A 14,218-nucleotide genomic window follows, 5' to 3' on the forward strand; every position below is an offset into this window, starting at 1 on the left:
CCCAGCTTGCAGTCTGCGGGCACAGACCTGAGGTCAGGGGTGGATGTCATCATGGGACCATTGAACTGTCCCCACCAATAATCCAAGGCAGAACAGGGGCAGTGTTTGCACTTAGGGGGGGGGGAATGGTTTGTCCCCACTAATGTTCTAACCAAATGTTGTCTGTCGGGCTGGGACAAAGGAGGAGAGAGGGACAGGAATTGAGACAGCACTGCGGCAGTGTGGCTTCTCTGTGGAAACTGAAGCACACCATTTTGGGGGGGGATATACGTCCTTTTGGGACAGAGAAAGTCAAAGAGAGACAGGGAACATACGGGGGAGAGAGACCGGATTCGAACCCGGGCGGCTGTGCTGGGGCCCCAGTCCGTAGGGTACGGTCTCAACCCGGCGAAGCACCTTTGACAGCCTCCCGAGCCACACGTCCACATCTGTGAAAACACCATGTGTGTGTTTTCACCTTCGTCCTCTAGGGGCATGGGGGCTGCTAGACAGGGATCTTTGTTTTTGAGATGTTGTTGCTCTCTGTGTTCTGTAACAGGGCATGGCACAACCCACTGGAGTCCTGTCGGATCTGGGCACTCTCCCTTCTTCTATCTCCCAATCTTACTCCATGCATTGTCATTACAGTACATCGCCTTCGACAAACAGCTTCCACTCACCAAGTAAATGTAGGCCTGAATGGGAAATGGATCACCCTTTGGCAACTTCATGTGATCTCCCTAACCCTAATTGGTAAAGCAGTGGTAGATACAGGAACACACAGTTCCGGGAATGCGTCATGGATTGTCAAGCTTTAATCAAATTAACCTTTCCTTCAGAAGCCTTTTCCATCCATAAAGCAGTGATCCTGTGTGACCTAGGGTTCATGTTGCGGATGGGAAGATTCTGAAGGATGGAACAACGTTTAGATGGATGGTCTGGAATGTCCTTCTGACGGCTTGACTTCTGCTGCCCTCGCCTCTGCTGATTCTGCCTTGATGCTGTCTACACCACTGCTGACGCTCATGTCAATGTTCTTCTTCAGACTCTCAAGTTCTTCACCTTTTGGCTCTGTTCAACTTTGAACTTTGAGAATATCGGGAAGGGGTGGTTTTGTTTTTAGGAATGTCGATGCCTTTAGGTTCCAGTCTCTTTTTTTTTTTTTTTTTTTACTTTGTGTGATAAATCACTTTGAAAGAAAATGATTCATGATTCCAGCTTACCTCTGCCAGCCTTTTTTAATTTTGTCACTTTGAATTGAGCAGAAATAGACTGGCAACTACTTATTTGACAAACAAATACTTTAAAAGCTCAAAGCCATTCCAGCATTGACCCAGGTATCAAATTTGACCTACAACTGACCCGTTGAAATGACTTACTTTCTCCTAAGCTCTGATCTTCACTCTCAACAGCTTAATTAAGAGAAACTGTTGACAGGAGTGACACGCCTCTGCATTGTGGAGATGACCTGCTCCAACCCCCAGGTGAAACCTACTCACAGCCGTACAATCGATCCTAATCTGCACAGCTGTAAACAGCAGGCAATCTGGCCTCCAGCCACTTTCCCTTCTGAAGCCACTTCCCTTGTTGTCTTCAGATGAAGATCCTTAAGAGCTGGCTTTCCGAGGCAGACTCGGGCGAGTGGAGACTGGCTGAGCTCCAGACTTCCTCTCTCCCTCCAGGAAGAGTGTCTGAAGAAACTCCTTCATTGTCCTTTAGTGCCCCAGTGCTGAGAGTTTTGGCTAAGCCACAAGAACAGTCATTTTCCATCTTTGGGGAAAGTCAGGCCGTTAAAAGAGACAAGCTGAAAGAAGGCGGTTTGATTTACCACAGCTAATGTTAGGGTTGGGGCTCTAACCTTTGCTGTACAGTACGACAAGCCATTGGAACAGCGACCCCCTGGTCACACTTTTCGATAAGTCACAGATTTCCTGGTGGGATGGTGAGGCAGATCAAGATTTTTGCTTCATCGGGACGATCTACTGGTAATATGGATGGAAAGACCTTATTTTATAAACAGACAATTTCCTAATGCAAAACCATGATGTGCCCTGTGGAAACCCCCCTCACGAATCATTCCAATAGTGGTAACATTAGATCTGGCTTCTGCCCCTTCAAAAAGAGCTGTATTTCTGTGGGCGTATTTATGTTTCCTTCAGAGTTAATGCACAAACCTGCGACTGGGGGACCGAATCTGATTGTAACCCCCCTCCAGCAGACACATTTTTAAGGTGCTTTCCTAGTGAGTGGTTTCAGTGTTCTTCAGCCATCTATGAGGGGATTATACCCACAATTAAGAGAGAGTTAAACAAGGGTTTAACATGCACAGGATGTCCTGTGGGTTTCCCCCAAATCATTCCCTAGCTGTGTGTGTGTGTGTGTGTGTGTGTGTGTGTGTGTGTGTGTGTAGTCCTGTGGATAAGACCAGGCCCTCCCTGAATACACAGGGGAAGTAGCCTGGCAAGGCTAATTGGCCATTAAATAAGGAACGAATACAGAGTCCGGTGCCTCGCTTGTAAGACTTGCCCAGACAGGACAACAGAGACAGAGGGGAATCGTGGCCCGATGATCTGGTCGAGGGCACCATATAAGACAACCCTGCGTTGCTGTAACAGCACGTTAACCTTCACTGCGTTACTGCGCCTTTCCTGAACGTCCACAGCTCACGTCTTCATCAGGCTACACGCTCCCAGGCTCTGGCAGCGTCCTGCTCAGCGTCAGACCTCCGAACATGCCCCCTGCGGCACCGTTAGTTCACCCCTCCAGAACACACACACGCTTCCTGCTTTTCCAGATGAGGGAAACAGCGGTGGCGGGAAGGGGGTTGAGGGGGAGGGGAGGTGGGGGAGGGTGTGGGGGGGTAGGAGAGGGGGATAGGGTGTGGGGAGGTGGGGGTAGGGGATGGAATAGGGGGAGAGAGTGGGGGGGTAGGAGGGGGGAGAGAGGGGTAGGAAAAGGGGGGGCAGGGTGGGGAAGTGGGGGAGGGTGGGGGGGGTAGGAGAGGGGGATAGGGCGTGGGGAGGTGGGGGTGGGGGTAGGGGATGGAATAGGGGGAGAGAGTGGGGGGGTAGGAGAGGGGGAGACGGTGGGCGAGAGGGGTAGGAGGGGGTTGCAGGGAGAGGCAGAGGCCGGAACTCTCTTGTTCTGCCAAGCCACGAGCCTGTATGCTTGGTTCTATACGGGCCTGCTGCGTCCGAGGTGGGAGGTTCTGCAGAAGTGCTGGGATATCCATCAGGCCCAGCCTGGGCCCTCTCCGTAGACACGGTGATGCTTAACGAGACAGATGTCACCATAGGAGGTTGGATCTGTCTGTAAAAGAGCCGTCTCCTGAAATCTTTTCAGTTCTGCTCTATTTATACTTGTCCCTAGAAAGCCCCACTAGCATGGGTCCTGGCTGCTGCAGCCTGTATCATACTGTACATTTGGACGTTTGGCCAGAGTCGTGCCTCAACTGCAGTTGTAGCTCTTTAAAAAATTCCAGTCTCTGTGGGTCATGGTCAGGAGAATGAGCTGTAGAAACATGACCACTCATCCTCCCTCTTCCTCTCTTTTCCTCCTCCCTCCTCTCTCTTCCCCCTCTCTCACTCCCGTCTCCCTCGTCTATTCCTCCCTCTTCCTCTCTTTTCCTCCTCTCTATCTTCCTCCAACTCTCCATTTATCTCTCCAGACATTCTCTGTTCCACTGAGGCAGGGGGAAGTCTTTAATCATCTCCCTATTAGTGCTCCCTCCCCTGCCCTGGCTGTCCCGTAATTGGACCAGAGTAATTGTGGTATCCGCTGGCCCATCCAGGCCCATTACGGTAATGTGATCCCCAAGCCGTCCGGCACGGCGGACTGATCAGAGTTCCTGATGAGGGAGCTTGGAGGTGGCCCAGACCACAGCGCCAGCCCAGGGGGCTGGACAGGGGATGGAGGGGGGCTGCAGAGTTAGCTTAAGACCTGGGGCTGATGGCTAATAGCTTCCTATGTGGTAACCACCACCGCCAACCGCGGGCCCACTGGGGAATACCTTCGTCTACGCCAAACTGCTTTGTGCTTCGGGTGATGAGCAACTGTGTTTTGAATCGCCCTAGAAGAGACAAAGTTTTCCTTGTGTGTCGGCAGTTACAGGTCATCTGAAGCCGGTGTCATCGAGGACAATCAGAGAGGTTGTGTTGGAAAATTGTGTTTTCTCATTAGAAGGACAAGGACGGGGCTGTAGTCAGCAGAGTGTTCAGGGAACCACTCCCCATGACCTTTGCCCAGATCACAGACTGAGGGTAAGACTGGGGTAAGAGTGGGGTAAGATGGGGGTGAGGCTGGGGTAAGAGTGGAGGTACGCTGCCTCTACATTCTGGCACATTCCAGTCTCTGAGTGAGGGCTCATGGTCCAGCTGGGGCCGGTACCTTGAGGAACAGCCTAATTAGCATTGCTAAGCTTCTTACTGCGAACGCTCCTGTGATGTGTGAGCCAGGCTGAGGGGGAGGAGAGGTTGAAGTCAGGCTGACGAGCTGGGATTTATAGCTCAGGACCACAGTGGTTTGTGTGGCTTTTCCCTGGGTCTCCTCCATTGTCGTCCGGTCTCTGGGCCAGAACCGCATGTCTAAAACAAAGACGTTCCCGAGAGCCCGGGTCTATGTTCACGCTGCTCAGCATCACGCTTCTGGAATGAGTCTACGTGTTTGAGGTTTCACACTGGTGATGACATGACGCAACGGCATCAATTCAACTGCTTACACAGCTCTCTACACAACTCTCTACAAAACTTTGCACACAACTCTACACAGCTCAACACAGTACTCCACAACTCTCTCCACAACTCTACACGACTCTACACAACTCTCTACACAACTCTAAATCACTTTCTATGACTCTACACAATTTTCATAAATAATCCAAAATCTTGTCGTGGAATGTTTTTACCACGTTTGTGTCGACTCCATGGCTGCTCCCAACACGGAGAATTGTTTCAAATGATTCTAACCTTAAAACACGATTAGCGCCAGTCTTTAAAGGCTGGTCAGGTTAATGCTGGATGTCCTGGTTGTGAGAGCAGTGATCTGGTGGGTACAGCACAGTCAGCGTGTGGTACAGTACGTGCTCAAAGCGCTGACTCGTGTCTGGCACAATGGCTCTAATCCAAAAGAATAACACGCATAACCCAGGCGGATGAAAACAGATTTTCTCCAGCAATTTACGGTGGGGGACTGTGTTTGGTTACATTCAGCTTTCCGAGTCGGCCTGCGGTGATGAACAGTCAGCACATGGTCTCAAGATGGACGTACCCCTAATCCCCCTCTTCCCCCTGCCCCCCCCCACACACACACACCCCTCCCAGAGACCCAGTCCATCTCTCCAAGTCTCCCTGACAACGGTGAGCTGTCTGCAGCTCTCCTGACCCCTGCCTCTCTGAATCCTCTCCTCTGATCCCATACTGAGCTGTTCAGACAGCCTGCCTTGCTGCTATCACAGCACATCAATCCAGGCCAGGACAGACTGGTCCTTCCCAGGCACGCAGCTTAGACTCCAGGTCCTCCACAGAGGAGGTGTTAGCCTGGACGAACGGCCCTTCGACGACCCCGGGAACGGGTTCGTGGGGTGGAGGCGATGATTCTGCATGGTCCTCCATGTTTCTGAGAATCAATAGAAAAAGCGGACCCCCCCCCCCCCCGTAAAAAAAAAGAAGGTTTCTTTGAACACTAGCATGCCTTGTCACTTCAACTTAGTGATAAGACTTACAGCCATCAACGCATGGAATTTATATATATATAACCCTTGACACGACGCAAGAAAGGAAAATACAGTAGGTCCACACATTATTCTGAGCCTGTAGGCGTTAAGCAGTTCTGTCAACTAGAATCTTCCGTCATTGACGTACGGTCGAGTAGAAGAATGTAATGAAGAAACACTGAACCACGAAGCGACGGGTATAGCTAGAGCTCAACAGGTCAGAGCATACGACTTCAGATCAAGAAATGGTTCAAATCCCCCCAGTACATCGCATTAGATAAAAGCATCCCTTAAATGAAAACATATATTTCACATGATAAAGAGAGACGTGAAGGGTACTGACAACAACAAGTGCTTCTGCTAGAGAACTAGAGAACTGCATGTTCCTTGCGTGACCAGCGGAGTAAAGGTCATCGTCAAGGTGAGTTACGGTGAATCACCCCTACGTCAGAAGGGCATCCGACAGGTTTACGGAGGGAGACTAGCGGAGTGCATCCCAGCAGAAAGTGGTTGAGGGGATGTTTGGGGGCGATTGGAGCTCAGATGATGTTCATCAGCTGCTGCCTGTCTCTCTCTGCCTCGCCTCTCCATCCCTCTGCCCTGTGCTGCCTCACACACACACCTGCCTCTATCTTCCTCTGTCTGTCCATCCATACATCCATCCATCCATCCCTGCTCTGCCACTTTCTATATGAATGGATGTACATGTGTGTGTGTATATGTATGGATGCACTGTCAGTATAAACAGTGTATATATATATATATGCTACAGTATGTATGTTTTATATAAGCTGTGAATGTATGTACACTACAGTAGGTATGTATTCATGTACTCTATGAATGCATAGTATATGTACAGCATGTTTGTACAATGTAGTACACATGCACCTCTCTTTCACTCTTTCAATCTCACACCCCGCCTTCTTCCATCCAACACCTTTTAATTTTCGCTGACTCGCCTGTCCGTAACAGCGCTGTCAGGATCACCTTCATTAGCAGGAAGCCAGTAACAGCTGTGTCTATGTGGTTCACCTTCATTAGCAGCGAGCAGCGCACGCGTGGCTAGCCGGCCCCTCAGCGTCCCAGCGAGGGTCCAGTCGTTTGAGATTGGTGTGGCAGGAACACATGAAACACTGTGTTTTTCCCTTCAGGGCACGGAAAGTTTTTTATTTTAAATCATAAATGCTGTTGGTCTTTAGGAAGTTTAAGTGTGTGAGAACGTTCTCCTGCTACTTTCGCTGCGGAAACGATACACTAACTGTCGTTTTGAGAATTCGAATAATTTGTAATGAAAGTCTGGTTTTAATTATGTTAGTCACTGATGAGATGGGAGTTACATTTCTCTGTTACCTGATATGGTTAATGTCACCGAGCTGATGACACACCTCCTAAATTACACAATGACTTTATTTCTGTTTTTCTGAACACAGAAAACGTCAAAAACACACCAGGCAGTGTGAGGGGTGGTGTGAGTGGAGAGCAGATGGACTCAGACATGAGTTGTCTTTGAGGAATTCTCTCGTCTGGTACGGGTTTTCTCATCCACATAGTGGATATGTCTGGCGCTGGGCATGTCACTGCCGGCGGCCAGGATTAATTTAGCGGCTGTCGATCTCATTGAATTGCTCCCTCTAGAATTTCGTCAAATTTTTTGTTTTGTTTTTTCTTGTATTTTTTGAGGGTTGTAGGTTGGTTATAATTGTTGAGCTGTGGGTGTTTGTGAACTCCATGCTTGTAAACAGACAGTGCTTGAAAAAAGTGCCATTGAAATAAAATTGTGTTTGAGTCGTGGAGCGACCATCTGTTGACCATAGCGTGTACTGTAAACTGATACACGCATCACTTCCGCATGTTGCGTAAGCTAGTACGACAACATCCGGTAACTGTTAAATCTCGCACACAATGACGTTTTACGAGGAGATTGTCCATGATCTTCCCAAAATGACAAATAACGATGTACATAGGATTCTATGGTGCTGCCTTTCAAGCAAAAGGGAAAAGGGGTTTAATCTATTTGTTTTCGGGCTACATCGACAATTACCACGGTTACGTTTAGAGCTTTTCAACTAAAACTGTAAAAGTAGCTAGAGCTAGCTAGTTTTTAGCTACATTATAATGTACTCAATTATCTGATTCTCAACTTGCTTGCAGCTGTTAATGTTAATAGATAAATAATTGGTCTGTCATATTTCTTACCTATGGGTAATGTAACATGTATTTCTAAGCAATTTTGTTGCAAACATGTAAACGAGTATATGTACGCATTACTTCCCCATATTGCATAACCTTAGCTTCATTATAATGTACTCAATTATCTGATTGTCAGCTTGCTCTCACAATCTGATTGTAGGGTTAAGAGAGCAAAAGCTAAGGGTTAACAACCTGTTCTGGTTATTAAAAGTCACTTCCCCGGTTCTAGACATCACTGTGCAAATAGCCAATTCACCGCAGTTGAGCAAAGTGTGGTATCTGAGAATCAGTGGTAGAGACTGAAAGAGTGTTTGTTTATGAACATGGCACATATTGACCTCGTTGTGCACCTAAGGCAGAAGGTTATGCTCACGTATGCCTCTTCGCTCCCTGTGTGATCAGTGATACGGGCAGAACAACAGGGGTGTTTGACATATATATTTGATTGTTCACACTTATTAAAACATGCCTGAGGTTAGGCCAACTAAGTACCTATTTTCCATCATGATCATGTTACACCATCAAGCGAGAGATGGCTAATCGTAAATCCGGAACGGATAACGATTGTGAGATTAGCATCGGAAAGATTGGTCGGGTTGAAGTCGTTTCCATCACACGTGAACTCGTAACCTTACTGTAATCTAAGATGATGGCATGACCACATGCAGACTGACTTACTGTCACACAAGTGTTCTCCATCTCTTGCCTACACTACCCACGTTTCAAAGGAACAGATTCAAGCAGAGAAGGCGTATCATTTATTTCAGACCGATCTGACACTTGACTTGCCTGAAAAGATAGGGAGTCGCAAACTAAGTCACTGCTCAAACCAACGGCTTTGCTGATTCTTTTATTATTTGATTTGGCGACCAGAGCGTAAATCTCTCTCTCTTTGTGGAACCCTGGAAAGCAGGGAATGTTGGAATGCCGAATGGGACACCGGACATGGTCTCTGGGTGCTGTTTTAGAGGGCAGCAGCGTGTGACCATCGTGCGCTACAGTAGCCGATCATGATGGATCCTTCCCAGGCTGTGAGGGAGAGCAGAGAGCCTGCTGTGAGGGTCTCTAACGGGGCTGACAGACATGGACACACTGAAGGGAGAAGTGGAAGGTGGATGGTGGAGATGGTGCATGATATCAACCTACAGTATAGTGCCAAACCCCTATACAGTAACTATAACGTTGAAACATCCTGTCATATAAGATATGGAACAATGAGTTGGTCTGTTCCGTTAGAACTATATATTTTTAGTAGAGTGCACACCACGCTTCTAGAATGTTGGTCTGTTCCGTTAGAACTATATATTTTTAGTAGAGTGCACACCACGCTTCTAGAATGTGCCTCAGAACGTAAGAACAGATTAGCATCAGGTCCTACTCTGGGTAGGAGGGTTGGAAGGAGGGCATTTAATCTTTAGGAGCATTACAGCTTCCATGGAAATATCCCCAAGGCAGTCTGAAACATGTTCACTTGGGTTAAATCATTGAAGTCCATGTTTAAGTGCTGCTATTACAATCCTAGCCTTCGTCTGGCTGTGTTTAGCAGTGAATATCCTGTCGTGCTGAGGGCTGAGGTTTCTGGAAGCTTTTATTGTCTGATTGTCTGACATTTCAGAACACAGGCCTTTTAGCTGACAGGTTTTGACCCCACCTCTTGAAGAGTGAAATTCCCACAAGGCCTAAAAATGACCTCAGGTCATAAACGTGCGAGAGCCCGATCAATACGCACCAATGACCTTCTCTCACTGCTGCCTTTTTCCCGCTCATTGATCAATCGTTGTATTCATGATCCCTAGGAGTGGTTTGTTATCAACAGTGCCCTTGTTCACAGCATGGCATGACGAATTTCACTTACCCTCGGCGCTACGTAAATATAAAGGACCTCCTGTGCCCCCGCATCTGCAGACAGGAAATGAGCTCAGGAACGAAAGCAAAAACAATGGAGGGCACTATTGGACGCGAGTGCACGGTTTTCAATGGCTTGTGTTTATTTTAAGTCCTCTAGCGCCATAAAATGAAACGGTCCGCAAAGCAGTTTTCTGATCGTCGCCATGCACCAGCCATCAAATGTTCCGTTTACTGACCGTGTAACATTCGAATACAGAACAGCGCAGTAATTAGTGCCAGCGCTGCATTTCTCCAGCTGTTTCTGCATTCCACTTGATGTACCAGTGAACGACAGGACATCCCTCACGTCTGTACGCCAGCAGAGCATGCATCGCTGTTGGGGATGTTTGTTTGGCGGTCGGGGTGCAGCCACGGTTGGTAAACGTCCACCTGTCTCTCCACAGAGGAGGTGAACATTCTGCAGCAGCTGTCGCTGCAGGTGAGCAACAGCAGCAACGCGTCCATGACTGTGGAGGGACGCAGGTGTGTGGTTCTGCAGGTGGGGCAATACTCCACCCTGGCACTGCCCCTACGCCAGCTCTTCACCGATGGGTAACATGAGCACACACACTCTCTGACACACACACAGTTACACCCGAGCTTACGTCTCAATCTGCTTTGACTCACATGGCATGTCATGTTTGACAGATCTAATCCACATTAACTTAACCAAAGTTTTTCAACTTCTTTACTGTATATTTATGTTCCCTTTTCCTGAACTCAGTACGCACACAGTTTTCAGTACGCACACAGTATTTTACACTGAATTGTCATATATCACAATGTACAGTCCACGTTTGGTGGTTTTCATGAGAATAACTAAACTTATCCTGTTTATCAAACTGTGCCCCACTCTGTGTATGTGTGTGTGTGTGTATCTGTGTGTGTGTGTGTATCTGTTTGTGTGTGCAGGTTTGCAGATGAGTTCAGCCTGCTGCTGCAGCTGCGGAGCTCCCAGACAGAGGAGCGCAGCGTGATGACGCTGGTCAGCCCAGAGAGCCACATCCTGCTGCAGATCCGCATCAGTCCCTACACCCTCACCTTCATAGGCACCCAGCAGCGCCACTACGAGTCAGTCTGCCTGCCTGCCTGCCTGTGTGTGTGTGTGGGAGGGAGGGAGGGTGTGTGTGTGTGTGGGAGGGAGGGTGTGTGTGTGTGTGGGAGGGAGGGAGGGTGTGTGTGTGTGGGAGGGAGAGAGGGAGGGAGGGAGGGAGGGAGGGTGTGTGTGTGTGTGTGGGAGGGAGGGAGGGAGGGAGGGAGGGAGGGAGGGAGGGAGGGAGGGAGGGAGGGAGGGAGGGAGGGAGGGAGGGAGGGAGGGAGGGAGGGAGGGAGGGAGGGAGGGAGGGAGGGAGGGTGTGTGTGTGTGTGGGAGGGAGGGAGGGTGTGTGTGTGTGGGAGGGAGAGAGGGAGGGAGGGAGGGAGGGTGTGTGGGAGGGTGTGTGGGAGGGAGGGAGGGTGTGTGTGTGTTTGTGTGGGAGGGAGGGTGTGTGTGAGGGTATGTGATGACATTGTGACGATGTCCTGATTTGTCGATGACTTTGCGATGACGTCGTCGCGATGACTCTGTGACCACGTATCGGCATCTCCCAGGTTCCCGGTGGGCGGGCTGTCTGACGGGGCGTGGCACAGCGTGGGGCTGAGCGTGGCGGCCCGGGGCCTGGCTCTGTACGTGGACTGCTCCCTGGTGGAGGAGGTGGGCTGGGGGTACGGAGGCATGGACCTCACCCCCGACGGGCTGCTGCTGCTGGGGGGAATCCTGGAGGGCTTCGAGACACCTTTCCAGGTACGGAGCTCTTCACTCACCCTCACTAAACTCGGACTCTGTCTCTCAGAGTCTCTGTCTCTCAGAGTCTCTGTCTCTCAGAGTCTCTGTCTCTCAGAGTCTCTGTCTCTCAGAGTCTCTGTCTCTCTGAGTCTCTGTCTCTCAGAGTCTCTGTCTCTCTGAGTCTCTGTCTCTCTGAGTCTCTGTCTCTCTGAGTCTCTGTCTCTTTGACACTCTAACTCTCTGACTCTTTCTCTCTGTCTCTCTATCTCTCTGTCTCTCTGCCTCTCTGTCTCTCTGACTCTGTCTCTCCCAGTCTTTGTCTCTCTCTCTCTCTCTCTGACTCTCTAACTTTTCCTCTGTCTCTTTTTTTCCCAGCCTCTTTCTTTTCTCTGCCTCAGCTCTCCTGACTGCCTCTGCCTCTAGCCACTCACAAGAGTTCAAGTTCGAGTCTCATGCCTTTGTACAAGCACAGGAGCATGAGCCCCCAGCAGAGAGCATGTCATCTCTAGGCCTCTCTTCTCTGCCTGCTTCTCCGCTCCCTCGCTTTAAGGAATGTTCATGGATCTCTCAGCCAAGCTATCAGGGGAGGTCAGTCCAGGAAGCTGGCAGGAAACGTCCTTGTTAACCCAAAGCACTGACATGCATCAACACGCAGCGTGGGCACAAAAACGGAACCGGCCCAAAAGCCCGGTCTTCCTGCCCTCCTGTAGGGGGTCTGGGAGGGTGGGGGGAGTATGGTTCTCCTGTAGATCATCTTAGCACCCCCTCCATCTCCCCCCGCCGCATCATCCTCGGCCAGGGCGGGGCCCTTGTTCCTGAAGGCTGAGTGTTGGAGCGGACAACGCTGGGAGAGGAGCAGCTGGACGCAGCATCTGGCTTAGCGCTCAGCGGACACCAAGATGGATTCTCCTTCACCCTCGTCTCCCTCGGCGATGTTTGTCTATGACAACCCCGGGACTGTGAACTTCCTGTGTTGTGAGGTGGTGACAGCTCTCGACCCCCCCCCCCCACACACACTCACACACCCTTATCATCCCACCAGCTCAACTGTACTCGACTGTAGCATCTAGTTTTTTCTGTCTGTCTGCTCCATGGCAACAGGCTCGTTCTCCTCTCTCCTCCTCTCTCCTCCTCTCCTCTCTCCTCCTCTCCTCTCTCCTCCTCTCCTCTCATTGTGTGTGTGTGAAATGTTTAAGAAAACGTTTTGAAAGTTATTTAAAAAAAATCTTTTAAAAGCTTGAAAAAATATTTTCCCAAAGAAGTTTTGAAAAAAGTTTTGAAAGCTTGAAAAAAAATTATGAAAGCTTGAAAAAATATTCCTGCCGAATGTGTTGCGGCCACGGTAACATGCCCCCCTCAGTGTTCTCTGCTCACCCCCGTGGAACAGTCAATCACATGAAACTGGTGATGCTGCACAGAGGGCTCAGCGCAGAACGTTTCTTCGAAAGATAAAATGACCTCTGACCTCCTGTCCTCTGGGCTTCCCTGCCTCAGAGGTCGCTGACCACGTAGACCGGCTGGAATGCTCAACATCACTGTCATGTCTAAACACATCTTCTGGAGATTTACAGACTTTTTAACGGAAAAAAGACGAACTTCAATCATTCATCCAGTGTTTGGTGAGGGAGTTGTGGAACTCTTCAACGCGATCCTTATGACTGCGTTCCCTTTGTACAGATCGTAGAAATACAGATGAACAGTGTGAGGACTGGCTGCTGGGGTTGAGAGGAGAGCAAATGCACCATGAGCTCTTCGTGAAGCAAACTCCTCACTGCACGCCCTCCTACACACACACACACGCCCTCCTACACACACACACACACACACACACAGATGAGGGTTCTTTTGACATTTATTCATTCAGATTCGGTACATTTGGACACATATTACGTTAGTCATGGAACGTTTAGAAGTGTAAAGAAAGAGGCTCAGATGGTATAGATGTGACGAGTTTCTCTCCGTCTCACTCTGTCTCTTGCCTTTCTCTCTCCCACTCTCTCTCCCCTCTCTTTTTGCCCCTCTCTCTCCACTCTCTTTTCCCATTTGTTTAAAATATATTAAACAAAATAACGGTCTTTGTTTGAGTTGGCACTGTTCATTAGCAGTCATATTTCTCACCAGCAGAGGGCTAGATATCTGGATCTTACCGTGATGGACGACAGCCCTCTCACCCCCAGGGATATACACCTCAGCCTGCTGAGACAGGAGACATTGAGTCAGACATGTACCCCGCCGTGTGTGTCATAAACATGCAACGACGACACGTTTGTGTTCAGCCCCTCCTGCGCTGTCTTCTCAGGGCCACCTCAGACAGCTGCTGTTCCTGATGGGCGACCCCGGGGCGGCCAGACACCACTGCAGTCTGCACCAGCCCCGGTGTGGGGGGGCCTCCAAACCCCACCGCTCCCCCCGGACTGACCCCGCCCTGGAGGTACAGCCCAGCACCACACACACACACCACCACCCAGCACCTCACACACCACCCAGCACCTCACACACACCACCCAACACCTCACACGCCACCTAGCTTTAAATATTGGGTGGGGAGAGGAGACATAGACACATACAAATACACACGCAGATGCAGTACTTTCACACACACACACACACACACACACACACACACACACACACACACACACACACACACACACACACACACACACAGTACTCTGTCTTGCACACAC

Source organism: Hypomesus nipponensis, chromosome 22, assembly GCF_054491055.1.
Source record: "Hypomesus nipponensis isolate SF chromosome 22, ASM5449105v1, whole genome shotgun sequence".
NCBI lineage: Eukaryota > Metazoa > Chordata > Actinopteri > Osmeriformes > Osmeridae > Hypomesus > Hypomesus nipponensis.